This window comes from Neopelma chrysocephalum, unplaced genomic scaffold (assembly GCF_003984885.1).
Source record: "Neopelma chrysocephalum unplaced genomic scaffold, ASM398488v2 Primary Assembly neopelma1_116, whole genome shotgun sequence".
NCBI classification, from domain to species: Eukaryota; Metazoa; Chordata; class Aves; order Passeriformes; family Pipridae; genus Neopelma; species Neopelma chrysocephalum.
Genome location: NW_020897778.1, coordinates 2,841,789 through 2,854,849, shown reverse-complemented (window position 1 = coordinate 2,854,849; position 13,061 = coordinate 2,841,789). Strand labels below are relative to the sequence as shown.

The 13,061-nt window shown below is 46.6% G+C and overlaps 1 long non-coding RNA gene across 1 annotated transcript in view; it reads left to right on the top strand.

The window, feature by feature from the left end:
* LOC113974081 overlaps nt 1-12,087 on the top strand; it is a 29,550-nt gene extending 17,463 nt beyond the window's left edge. The window contains exons 6-10 of the long non-coding RNA XR_003536440.1: nt 2,189-3,028; nt 4,333-4,496; nt 5,811-6,028; nt 7,241-7,349; nt 11,997-12,087. This is a non-coding gene — a long non-coding RNA (uncharacterized LOC113974081). The remainder of the gene's footprint in view (nt 1-2,188; nt 3,029-4,332; nt 4,497-5,810; nt 6,029-7,240; nt 7,350-11,996) is intronic.
* Nucleotides 12,088-13,061: the final 974 nt, after the last annotated feature.

Sequence of the window (13,061 nt, the reverse complement as noted above, 5' to 3'; positions counted from 1 at the left end):
TGCACCTCGTTCCAAGAGGCTGTCCATACCCATTTCCCAAGGGTCAGGACTGTGCTGTTGCAATTCTTCGTGAGATCTTTCTTACACAAGCTACAAACCTTGCAGCATCTTTCGTTCCCTTTGTGCAGACTAGGAGCAGATGTTGGGAGAGGATCCAGGCCTGTGTGTTGCACTTGGGAGAGGCCACATGTATAAATCCCACTTCTTTCTACAGCTGTAATATAGAGTGTATGCACCTTATTATCAGAAAGACATCCAGAGTGCGGGGCAGAGCATAACCAGGAGAATGAAGGGTCCGGGGAGATTTCTCACCGTTCAGAAAAGCTGGAAGAATTTTGTTTGGAAAGCCAGACTTGGGAGGAAAAGAACAGGAGTGAAGAAGGAGGAACCACTTTAAGTACAAAAACGTCTGAAGGGAATAGGGAAGTGCGAGGTTTCAAGGCTATATGAGCTGGTGTCACATGCAGGGATAAGAGAGCCTTGATTTAGGCTAGAGACGAGCCAGCAGGCAAGGAATTTGCTCCAGACAGAGTCCTTCCTAGCTCCTGCCTGCTACCATAGCTAACAATCATGTCAATAGGGTTTAAAAGGTGCTTCAGAGGAATTGGGAAGCAAAGACAAATAAGGTGGGTGGCTGAGGGAGGAATGGAAAGTCCAGTGGTTACTGAGTGAGGCTTGAGTGTGATGAAAATCCTGGCTGTGCTCCAGTACAAGATTTCCTATCACATTAATTATATTGCAACAGGCTCCAGGGCTTTCTGTGATACAGACTCTGCATATCAAAAATGCTGCACAGACACCAGTGGTGGAGTAACAAGATAAACTTGCTGTGTTGTCTCCCAGCCTTCCATGAAGATGCCCTCAGAGATGAAGCCTGAAACTCCTTGGTGCTGTTCCCTCTGTGCACCTGGGCAGAGAGTGAATGATCTACAGGGAACAAGGAATAATTAGCTCTTGGAAATATCAAGTTTCTCTCAAAAATTAACTCCATCCCCTTTCCTTTTGGTAACATACCTATGCTCTTGGATGGCATTTTTGTGACACTTAGAGGTGTTACTTGAAAAGTGTTTCTTTGAAAATACAGACATGTGGTCACCTAAACCGAGGTGAAGATACTGGGAATATTGTGGTACTGCCACTGTTTGTTGTGGGCAGGACTCTTGGCAGGTATTTCATGAAACTGTATCTGTTCAAACCAGCAGAACTGAGGGGAGAATCCTCTCTCTTTCCCCTCCAGCTCTCTCTTTTACCTCTCTTCTCTTTTTCCCTCTGTCAGGGTGCACTGGATGGCAAATGGAAAGATAGAAAATCAGTGTGGAATGAGTGTGGTCTGGAAAGGAGAAGTCACAGCAGGTGTAATGCCACCCTGAACAGCAGTGAAACAAAAGCAGAAGCCAGACAATACTGACAAAAAGAAAAGGAAGCAATGAGGAGCTGCCCCAACATGGTCCTTCTTTTCTAGTGGAAAAGGAGAGTCTGATGCTTGTGTTTTCCACTCTTGACAGCACCACAGTTGCTTTCTGTCACCTGGGTATGAGGCAGATGAGGTGGAGTGTCTTCAGGTAATGCCTGAGTCACCTCGGTGGCTTCTGTAGTGGGGGAAGATCTGAGTGTAACAGCCCCCCTTCTCTGGGAAAGGGTGTCCTGCAGTATATAGAGACAGGATCGCCTTAGATCTGGGATGTGAAGACTGTAAGGCCTGGTTTTCACTAAGACAGTTGGACTAGGAATGAGGTTGGGCTTGAAGTCTCCTTTATCACTGAAGTGTGGAGATGTAACTTGAGGAGGACAAAAAAACACCAAAGCCCTGTTTGTTACCATCATTCTCCTGTGTGCTAGGGGTGAAGACTAAAGCTTTGTGCTGGCCAAGGAACTCCTTAAATCAGGAAATAGTCTTAGGAGGCTGATTCCAGATGCTTTTTTTCTAAGCAAAAGTGTATAGAAGAGATGAGGACTGGGTCCATTCTGGAGTACCCACCTGCCCTCCCAGCCTGGTGACACATTAGCTGTGAAGATAAGGACTGTCCTCTACTGCTGCCTCCTCTGGAATGGCCAAAGCAGAGTTAAGCCTCCTTGTCCCTCTCTCCCCCCCCCAAAAAAAAGTGCATTATGGGATTCTCTTCCCTGCCTCTCCCTCCTCTGTGCAGAGCTGTGTGTTTGAAATGATATCTATTTCTCTTTGTGACAGCACACCGTGACTGCCGCCTTGACGTTCTGCCGAGCTGACATCCCAACCGGTGTGACACTGATGCCTTTGGGCAGAAATCAGAGCCGGTTTGCTGCATGGCTCTGTGCAGCCACGGTGCCTGTAGCGCCTCAGAGAGCCCCCAGTGCCCTGCTGGGGAAATGGAGCGAGCACGTGGGCCCCAGATGAACCCGGAGCGGAGCGCGGGCGTTATCCACAGCTGTCCCACTGCCCGTTCCCAGTTTTAAGTGTCCACATTGACATGGGTTTATGTCTTTTTTTTTTCCCCTCCCTTTTCTCTCCCTTTTTGCCTTGCCTGTGAGAGGGTTGGTTTCCTGTTTCTCCCCCCGGCTGCAGGGTCCTTGGGGACCTGGGTTTCCGTGAGCTGGAAAAGGAGCGCACAAGCGTCTGATCAGCCCTTATTAGTGTTGAGAAAGACCTAATGGTTCCTGGCTTCTGGGACCATTACCTGTCATTTACTTTTATTAAGTCGGTGATGAGAAAGTTTAAAATTAAAGGCTTTGTAAATTGGATTCCAGTTCTAAAGGGAGGCACCGACCAGGAATTCAGTGCCAAAGCCTGCAGATGGGCTGCTGGGAACAACACCGGGCTGGGGCGTTTGTGTTCAGCTGCTTTGGCAAAGGTCCTGTGCCAGGGCATGGAGGGGGAGGTAGTTTGGGCAAAGCCTTGGGGTATCTATCAGCTATATGAACCATGTAATCCTTCCTTTGCCAGGCTACTTGTGTCCAGACCTCCAGCTCCTGGTCAGGAGGAAGGGTGGTCTTCTGGTCGAGCCATTACCCAGCCTGTGAGTTCTGTTCCAGCTGAAATGATCCCAGGCAGGTCATGTCACCTCCTCATGGTTCATCTCCTGGTTTATAAGGAGGAGGAGGAGGAGGTGGTGTTAATATTGATTTTGTTTCTTACCTGTTGCCTGGTTTGGGCAGTCAGCTCTTTGAGCCAGGTGCTGTCCTTGGCTCTTGTGCTTAGAACAAAGGCTCCAGCTCCTTTTGAGTTTTGAGACTGAAAAATAAAGACTTTGGTTAAGCCTGGAGCAGAAAGCAAGTAAAAGAGATGAGCCACCTAGTTAAGAGAAGCATTTTATTCTTAGAGCTTATAACACTGTTGTATTCTCTGCTTTTGGGGCTTTATCTTTGAATTAACCATCCAAACATGTTTGCAAATGAAACACCCAAATTACACTAAAACAATCAGCTAATTATGGTGTGACAAGGGAAGCTCAGGGGCCAATCCCAACAAAGAGCTGCTGTCACTTCTGCTCTCTCAGCTGAATAAAAGTCTCATGGTGACATTGCTCTGATGAGAAGCAGCATGAATGAGTGGTTATAAGTACAGTCTGGGAATCAGAATTCTTGGTTATTGTGTCTCAGTTTGTCTTTGACTGGAGTGACATGGGAGAAGTCACCTGAGGTGAGGATTTTAAGGTTGCCTCCTGCCCATCCTTGCATTGTTAAATACACAAATTTTGCCTGTACAGCTTTACGTGAAGATTTGAGGTTCCCACCGTGTCTCTGAGAGGCAGAATACAGTGCAATACAGTGCTCCACCAAAGCACAGGGCTTAGCCAGTTAGTAATAGATTGCAAAATTAAGTGTTTGTCTCCTGAAGGCAGAAGGTACAAGGATGAAACAGATTCCTTTTAAACTAATGATTTCTTGGGAAAGTTTACCTCAGGTTCTCCCTGAGTAGCTTGGCAGTTTTTGCTGTGTTTTGCCATTTTTATCTATATTATTATTATTGTTGTTGTTGTTGTTGTATTATATCATATTATATTTATTTATATCAGAGGTAATATTTGTGGAGATTTGGAAGGGATGCCCCCTGCCCATCTTCTCTGACACCCCTACAGCCAAGCTCCAGGTGTGAGTCCCCACTTCAAGGAGGTTCCCCTCCATTTAAAGAACCAGGACAGAGAACAATGTCTCACACCATCCAAACCCACAGGCCTTTCACCTTCTTTCCCCAGAGAGATTCCAAACCACACAGGCAGGAGGTGGGATAATATGCCCAGAGGGAACTGTGACACCGAGGGATGGATAAAGAGGGGCAAACCTCGGGCCCAGAATTCCCGCAAAGTGAGCCTGAGCACGTGTTAACTCCAGGCCATTCTTCCTATCCCTCCATAGGCATAGCAGCTCCTGGACTTCAGCTAATTGCACCATTCCCTTGCAGGAGGAGTGATGCCTCTCCCAAGTTTCCCTGTGAGGAGCTGATCTATGAGCTATTCTGTGGTTACTTACATCATTCCTGCGTTCCCAGCCCTGCGACCCGACCGCAAGGCTCTCAGAAGGTAATCTGGGGAGATTTTATCAAATGTGAAACGTTCCTAGACATTACTGGAGCCATGATGTAATGAACCAAGGTTTTGTTCTCTGAATTCCACCGAAAAACCACGGGCCCCAAAAAAACTGTTGCCGGGGAGCTGATGAGTTTTAAGCGGGAGGCTGAGATCTCGTGCTGGGCTGAGCCCTCCTGGCTGCAGCGGGGGGAGAAAGGGTTTCCAGCTCGGTCCTGTGTCGCTGGCTTGGTGAAGTCTGGGCTGAATTTCTGAGGTGGGCAGCAACCTTTTCAAAACACCCACTCCCTGGTTCCTGCTGCTGTGGTGGGAGGTGTTGCCAAAGGAAAAGGCTGTGTTGTACCTCTCTGCTCCAGGTTTGTTGCACGTTCAGAGTTCTGGCGTTTGTTGTAATTGCGGCTGTTCCCACTTCTGTGAAGACAATTCCAGCCCAAAATCTTGCTCAAAAAGACCAAAACCCCTTACATGAGGTGACATGAGGTCCCCTCGTGTAACACTGTTTTCTTAGGGTCATCCCTGCTGGAGCTGAGTGCTCTGAAAGACCTTTAAACCCCTTTTTTTGAAAGGGACAATGATTCCTGAGTCACGTGAAGCCTTCCTGGCATATTTATATCTGCCAGACCAGGATGAGGCTGTCCATGCTTTGATGCTTTGGATTTCAGTACCTGTTGAAATCCCCTGAACAAATGGTGCTATTAATTACGGGACCTGGCTTTGATGAATGATGCCTAGGGGACAACATTTCATTTTGTCTGGGGGGAGTAAGCAGGATGGGGCATTTTGGAGTGTTCAGTGATGCAGGAGAGGTCCTGGGTGTTGCCTGATCAAGGGGAAGTTGCTTCCTCTCTCCAGAGTGCTGTAAAGTCAGTGTCAAGTCACTGTGGCATCTGGGTTGTGTCACCTGCTGATGGGGCTCCCCCTTTATACATCAGATTTGCTCAGACAAAAACCCATTCAGCCCTTTGCCTAAGAAGCTTTTAGAATTGCTCTAAAGGTCACAAATAATTTTGTCATAAATGGCTCCTGCCTGCCTGAGGCACTGCCCCATCCCCAAGGCATTTTAACACCAGAGCAATGAGTTTGGGGTTCAGGTTAGACACATGAGATGGGGGGAGGTCATGAGGTGTTCTCAGGAATCCTACCACCTTTCCTTTCCCCACATCCTTTTGAAACTCTCAAAACCAAAATTTTTGACAAAGTTATAAGAAAGCCTTGTTCCTAAAGCGGTGAAAAAAAGCTTTTTCCACAGCTTTGATTTAGTTTCTTATTTGTGTGGGTCATTATTTTTCGGTGCCTTGTTTTTCACAGGGTGTGCAACGGCCCATCCTTCCTTCTGTCAGTGCTTCCCGGATTCCAAAAACACGGAGAAGGAGATAAACTCCAGCAATGTGTTTTCCAAATAGACTATGAAAAAAAAAAGGAGAATTAAAGACAAGTGTGAAGCCTCCTCCAGCTCCTCCTGTCGTTTGGGCAATGCTCGTGCCACGTGTCAGGACAAACAGAGGAGACATCTGGAACGGGTTCATGTGAGTCCATGGGGTTTGGATCCCCTTGCGTGGGAAATCCCTCATACTCTGCTCATTCCACTGACAGGCAGCTCATTCCTCCATGTGACAGCACAGAGACAGGCCCTTTGCACAGCTTAATGGAGGAGGATGCTGTGATTGTGATCCAAAACTGTTCTCATAATAACATCATCTGATGTTTAGCCCTCCAGATGGGGAAGGCTCTTACATCCAGCACAGGCATACTGGGTATAAACCACTAGAAAACACTCTTTCTGTTAATTCAAGGCAAAACCTGCTCCCATCCCCTGTGGTGGTTTTACATGTGTTGAATTCCAGTGATCCAGTGTCTGCCTCACCACCACTGGAGTCTCCCCAGCTGAGGGAAGACTCTATTTCACACCTTTCAGCTGGCTAAGGTGGGCACACACCTGCAATCCAGCCTGAACAAGGGATTTCAACACATTCTTGCCTGAAACTGGGCCTAAGAATGGGTAAAACCTGGTGCTGAGGGGGCACATGAAGTGAATGCCCTGTGAAAAACACATAAAAATTAGGTAGGGTATGAACTTGGAGCCAGTGTTTGCTACACTTTTATGTGGTTATAGGGCAGCTGTCTGACCTCCTCACCTAATTTGCAAATAATCTTGTCAGGACAAATTAGTCCATGCTGAGCCTGTGCTGTTGAGACTAGATGGTTATCAGGACCTGCACTAGTGAATTTTAAGGTAGTTCTGGTGTCTCTGCATGCAATGGAGTCACAGTGGCAGTGACTGCAAGTGCAGAGATAGGCTTTTGTATTAAACAAAATATACACAAACCCCTCTTCTACAGAAACCTGGAATTAATGGGTTTCCTAGCTGGTTTCTATCAGGCCATTTTCGGTACAAAAGCGTGAGTGTTGAAAACAAAGATTTAAACTGCATTTGAAAGTGCAGCTCTGAACACTGTGAATTGCTTAATTCATCTTAATAGAGGTGTTCACTCTGAACCCGAAAAGCTTTTAGTTGAGATTTAGCCTGTGGTTTGATATTACAAATTGCTTGGTGGTAACATTGGTTTAAGACACTGTTGTCTCCTGGCCTCTTGTTCCTGCTGCTCTGCTGGCACAGCTACTCCTGTGGTTAGGAACCAAATGGGAGGAGCCATCCGGCTTGGAAAAAGGGGAAAAAAAGAGGTTTCACATGTTTGGTTTTTTCTTTGTTTGTTTGTTTGTTTGTTTGTTTAAAGCAGGAAAGTTCCTCTGTCTGGTTCAGCTCCTGGTCACACGGAGTTTTCCTGGCACAAACGAGTGGAAAGAGCACTTTGGCATGGAGGGGAAATGAGCAGCAGAGGGTGAAAGGTGAGCAGCAATTACTGGTTCTGGGAATGCCCCAGTGTACTTTAATATCAGCCCATGATCTGGAACTGATCTCACCATGTGAAAAATGCTCAAATACCTTTAAAACCGTTGGGTTTAATCTTTGCTTTTAGGTGTCTTGGCAGACACTTCCCATTTGTGTCCTTATCTCCCAGTCTCCAGCCGCCTTCAAAGGTTTTCCAGCTACTGTGTTCTGCAAGTTCCAAACCCTGCAGCCCACTGGGACTGCAAATGTGTGAATGAGCACAATGATTGGAGTTGAATGACAGTGTAAGTATCAGTTGTCACTGCAAGGAATGTTTCCTTCATTTCCAGAATTTAGTTCCTTGAGAAAGAGCCCCTTTTAATACAAATGAAAGCAGGGTTTCCACGGTGACTTTCTCAAATTTAGAAGATCTTGTCATTTAAATCCAGTTTGCCATGGGACATAAAGTTCATTTGTTATAGACCACATCAAACCAGCTGAGTCCAGAGGTACCACGAAGAGTGTGGTGATGTGCCTGGAAAACCAAAAAAAAATCTATGAATACCAGACTTTCAAGATACTAAAAGTGGGAAATTTATCTCATTGCAAGTTTGCCACCCTGCTCCCAGAAATGGAATTGTCTGATAATTAAACTCCCTGCAAACATGGGAAAAAAAACAAGCCAACCCAGAACAGTGGAATACCCAAATGATTTGGTAAAGAACTTTTTGCTTTATTTAATAAATTACGAGGGTTTTGATGAAATTTCCCTTTATAAATTCGAGTTGTACTTGACAGGAGAAAATCTGTACCTCCAAAGCTTGTGAAAAAAATGTGGGCCTGCCTTCTGCCCATCTGTCCCTTCACACACAGAGCAAAATTCAAATAGTTTCCATGGCACACTTGTGGAAAGGGAAACTTAGCAAAGTCTCTTTGGCTATAAATAGCAATATACATGTAATATTATGGTGCACTGACTCAGCTTGAAATCTCAGATCTCTCCAGTGATTAACATCTCTCATTAATGGGACTGCTGGGCCCTGAATGTGGAGTTTGCTCCGGAGTTCAGTGTGTGACGAGCTGGGAACCCCTTTTTTCCTCTCGAGCCTTTCACTGAATCACCCAGTACTGTGAAATAAAAAAAAAGAAAGATAAGGAGAGAGGAATCTCTGCTTTGATTTCTTCACAGAGACACGCAGACAGAGGCAGCTCAGGGGAATCCTGCCCAGCAGAGGTTAATGTGACCCACATATAATTGTGTGAAAAGATGCCACTCTGCGCCTTTGTCAAAGAGGCTTCTCGTTACAGCCCGAGCTCCCCAGTCCCCAGCCCCTTCAGCAAAGCACAGTTTTCTTGCATTAAATCACCACTGCCCTCTTGCCAGCTGCTTAGAGTTTGCACATTACACAGGAGGAGATATCTAATATATATTTGTATATTTTTAAAGCGTGACAGATTGTCTCGTAACATATGTGGGATCGCCTTGAAATGAGCTACGTGCTTGTGATGGCCGAGCCAGCTCTGTGTGTCTGTGTGTGTGTGGGTTGTGTTTTATCCCTTCTGTTGGGAATCTGAGAGGCTGGGACACTCAAGCTTTTCACGTTGCTTTTTCCCCTGAAATATTCATGGCGAGTTGACGACCTTGATTCTTTGATACCTGCCATTTATTTCTGTGCCACTGACAATAACTGCTGCTAAGTACATATGTCAGTGACATGCCTGAGCGAGCTCCACGATAAGGGGAGGGAGGGCAGCCGAGGAATAAGATTACTTTATAAACTCCGAGGGCATTTTAGGAGCCTGCCATGCCATCTTATTCACCCCACTTCGTTTTTCTGACTAAAGCCTCTTTGCTTTGCTGCTTCTCCAGCTTTTTTTTTGCTTCCGACTCGGAAATCTGCTCGTTCGCTGCTGCTTCTCTTGAAGATGCTTGCTGGCTCCTTGTCAAGTGAATTGCTAATGAATTAGTTACACTTAGATTTTTTAAAAAAAAAAAGAGATGCAGGTCTGGGGAGACTCAAGGAATTCTTCTCCAGCCAGAAACAGATCCTCGTGGAAATGAACTCTGGGATTAGATGATCAGGGGGCATTTTGGTACTCTGTAAAGGGAAGGAAAGATGAGGGTAGAGCAGAGGAAGATAAAAAAAGAGTAGGCAAGCAGGTAAGCACCAGTATCACCCTGTAAATGTGACATTTAAGCAGGCAAATCTCACTGATTTGTGTGATACCATTCTTTGGAAGGATTGTAGCCTGCAAGGCACCAAGCATAAGATTTTGAGGGTGGGGGAGTATATTCATTAACATAAAGGTTACAGAAGTGATGAAATAATGAAATACATGGGGAAAAAGTTCCTGAGTAAAAATTAAACGAAGTCCAACCTGAACCAGTCTTCAGTGACATTGCTGGATCAAGGGGTAAATGTGGCTCCTTTTGACTGCAAGTTATTCCATGGGCCTTCAGAGACATAACTCATGTCAGGACCTGGATTCATCCTGCTTAGTTCAAGTTGTTTATCTGAAGGAAGGGACTGGGAGACCCTGGGCTGGCTGACTCGCTGTAGGTGCCTGTGCTTTCTGCAGTGGTGATGTGGGGAGTGAAGGCTGGTGCTTTCCTGACTGGGATACCCTAATTCAAGCAGGACTTCGGGTGGGAATTGGAAAGGTCAGATGGAGACAGCTGGTCCCTGTCTGTTGGATGCTGAAGAAGGGACTCTGAGGGGTAGATGTACTGACAGAGCTTTCCTTCGCCTAAACTGTGAAGTGAGAGAAGCCAGAGCAAGGGAGGCAATGGAGCAGAACCTCTCCCATGGATTTTTCTTCTCACCATATTTCATATAGGAAATTGCAGCACTGCCTCTCTTTTGGACTATCATTTTTCCCTCTCAAAAGTCACAGCACACAGTTGTATGGCAATGTACATTCTCCTGAAGATAACTTCCCCCCTCTGTAAGAAAATATGGGGAAAAGAAAGAGGACACAAGGGTGGAAGTAAAATTAACAAGGCCTGAGGGGCTTCTGCATGTGCTTCCTGAACTGCAGCCGTCCTGGAGAGGCAGGAGACAAGGTGGCTTTGGGAATGCAGCAGGGTCCAGAGAGGCATTTATTTAAGATTGATATCAAACCTTGGAATTGTGAGTGGGAGGATTTTTGAGGGAGGAACAGGATGTTGCCAGGAAGGAGGGAGGCTGGCTAGGGTGATTTATTGTAAGGGTCAGTCGCAGGAAGTCGCTGGAGATACGTGATGGTCTAAAACACAGGCCAAGGAACCCGCACGAGGACACTGTTTTATGCTCTGAGATCCTGGCTCCTCTAAATAGGGCCAACAAAGTGGCTGGGTGGTCTAATTAGGGTCGTCTTTGGTGGTCCTACATGCATGTGTTTTGGTCAGCTTCCCTGCCTGTGTGTGTCTCCGTGCACAGTGACCCATCCTGCTCTTGGGTCTGTTACAGAGGCTTCTGCCTTTGAAAAAAAAAATTCACTGCACTTGGAAGAGAGGTTTCAGGCCTTTTTAAAGTCATTTGGTGCTTACACAGATAACTGTGCACATGGGGACATGAAGCAGTCGTATTTAGGCTTCCCTCCTCCCTATCGGAAAATTCCCTGTGACCCAAGAAATGAGAAGACTGGCAAGAGCAGGGGAGTCACGATTGGGAATGACCTCTCAGGCCATGAGCAGGATTGGAGAGTTCATCTGGATGTAGAGCTTTAACTAGTTGTCAGTCTGAAATCTGCAGCTCCACATCATTGTAACAGGCCATTTATGTCGAGCAGGACTCCTGCAGGAACCTGTGCTTTTTTACACTGATGGCTGTAAATAAATTATTGATCATTAAGCACAGCCACCTTCTGTCCAACTTACTTCTGAGTGTTATTTATGTGTATTTTGGCATCTTGTCTTCTGACCTGGAGTCCTCTGGTGTCAGGAGCAGTTGTTCTTCCTGAGAAGACAGGTGTTGTCCCAGAGAACCCTCAAGTCAAACAGGCAGGAGTGTGGAAGAAGGATTTAGGCTCTCTGGGAAACACAGCATGGTTGGGAAGGCAGCAGTGCTTTGGAGTGAATGGGAGGGTGCACTCTGAATTCAGATGACCTTAAATGACTTGTCAAAGCTCACACAGCAAAGTTAGTGCCTGGGGACAGGGCTAAGTTCATCTCTTCTTTGCGGGGGTGAATATCTAGACAGTTCTCCCATATCCCTGTTCAGCCTCTCATTATTGCAGACTTGGCTGTGTTGTGGTTTCCTTCAGTGCATTCCACCCCTGCTGCTCTGCTTTTGTTCCTTTCTGCAGCTCTTCTGGCCATCCCCACCGATAACAGATTAGCTCTACACGAGGGGGTAACATCTGAGCTTTTCATGCTGTCCTTTTATCTAATGTCCTCCAGCTCATGGTCCTGTTGTCCCTGCACAGCTTGGCCTGTGGTGATGTTCACTCTCCTGCTTACACTCAGTGAATGATTTATCATGTGTTATCAGTAGGACTCTGTACAGTGTCCAGGGACAATGTTTTCTTCCATCTGGTTCCAAGCTGGTGGAACACCCTTCCATGTGGTTTTCACATGTGGTTCTCCTAGTACCTCCTTTCTATTTTTTCCCCTCTGGATTCATCATTATGCAGTTTGTCTAACAAGTACATTTTGTTTCACTTTATAAATTAACCACATGCAGGAATTAAAGCTTCAGCTAATGTGGCTGTTTCTGAAGTGACAGAGGAAACCTTCACAGCTGGGCGAATCTCTCTTCTGGAAGAAATATCCAGTCCCACAACATACTGGAAGTTAACTGCTGCAGCATTTCATGCCATCTTCAGTCAGACATCAGCTTATGGCTTGTTCTGGAAGAGCCTTACAACGTGTGGGGAAGTCTTTGGCTCTGTTATGTATTTTGGAGGTGCTGGTTGCACTTAGAGGTTCATGATGTGGGCAGGACAAAGACCACAAAAACATCTTTTAATGCAAATTGCCTTGAGACACAGAGAGAGATCTCCAATGACTTGATATTGGGCATTCCAAGAGACCAACAGCTGTGTCTCACCAGTGTTCTGGGTGATCCAGCCTGCAGAAGGGCTCCTCTGTCAGGATCCCTCACTGCTGCATTTGTTGGTCTTTGTAGGTAACTTTTTTTCCTGCGGTCTTTGTTGATTTTATGTTGTTAGACCCGGTAACACACTTTTATCTTATCTGCCTTTTTCTCTTCTTTGCTTTCCATGTTGTTTGCCATTCCAGAATAAATACTGGAGGCCAGTGCACCGCGTTCCTCCCCCCCAGAGCCTGCAAATATTTGCAGCACAGCAGCCTCTGAGCCCCGAGACGTGAGCGGCGACACGAGGAGGTGCAGCCGAGGGCAGGGGCAAGGCCAGAGGGTGTGAAACCAGCACACGGCCCCCAGGGCAGTTGGCCTGGACAGTTTAGGAAGCACTTGCCTTGTCTTCAAAGCAGCAGGGAAATGGGGACTGGACTTTGGGGGCGTACGTGTGATGTGCACACGTGTGTGAGTTTGTGGTGAGGGGGGTGTGTGACACTGAGGGACTTCAGCCAGTGAACGTATAATGCATATAATGGATGTGCACAATGGTGTAAGTCATATGAAGAGCAGCTGAGGGAGCTGGGGGGGGGCTCAGCCTGGAGAAAAGGAGGCTCAGGGGGGACCTTCTTGCCCTCTGCAACTCCCTGACAGGAGGGGGGAGCTGGGGGGATATCGGGCTCCTCTCCCAAGCAACCAGCAACAGGACAA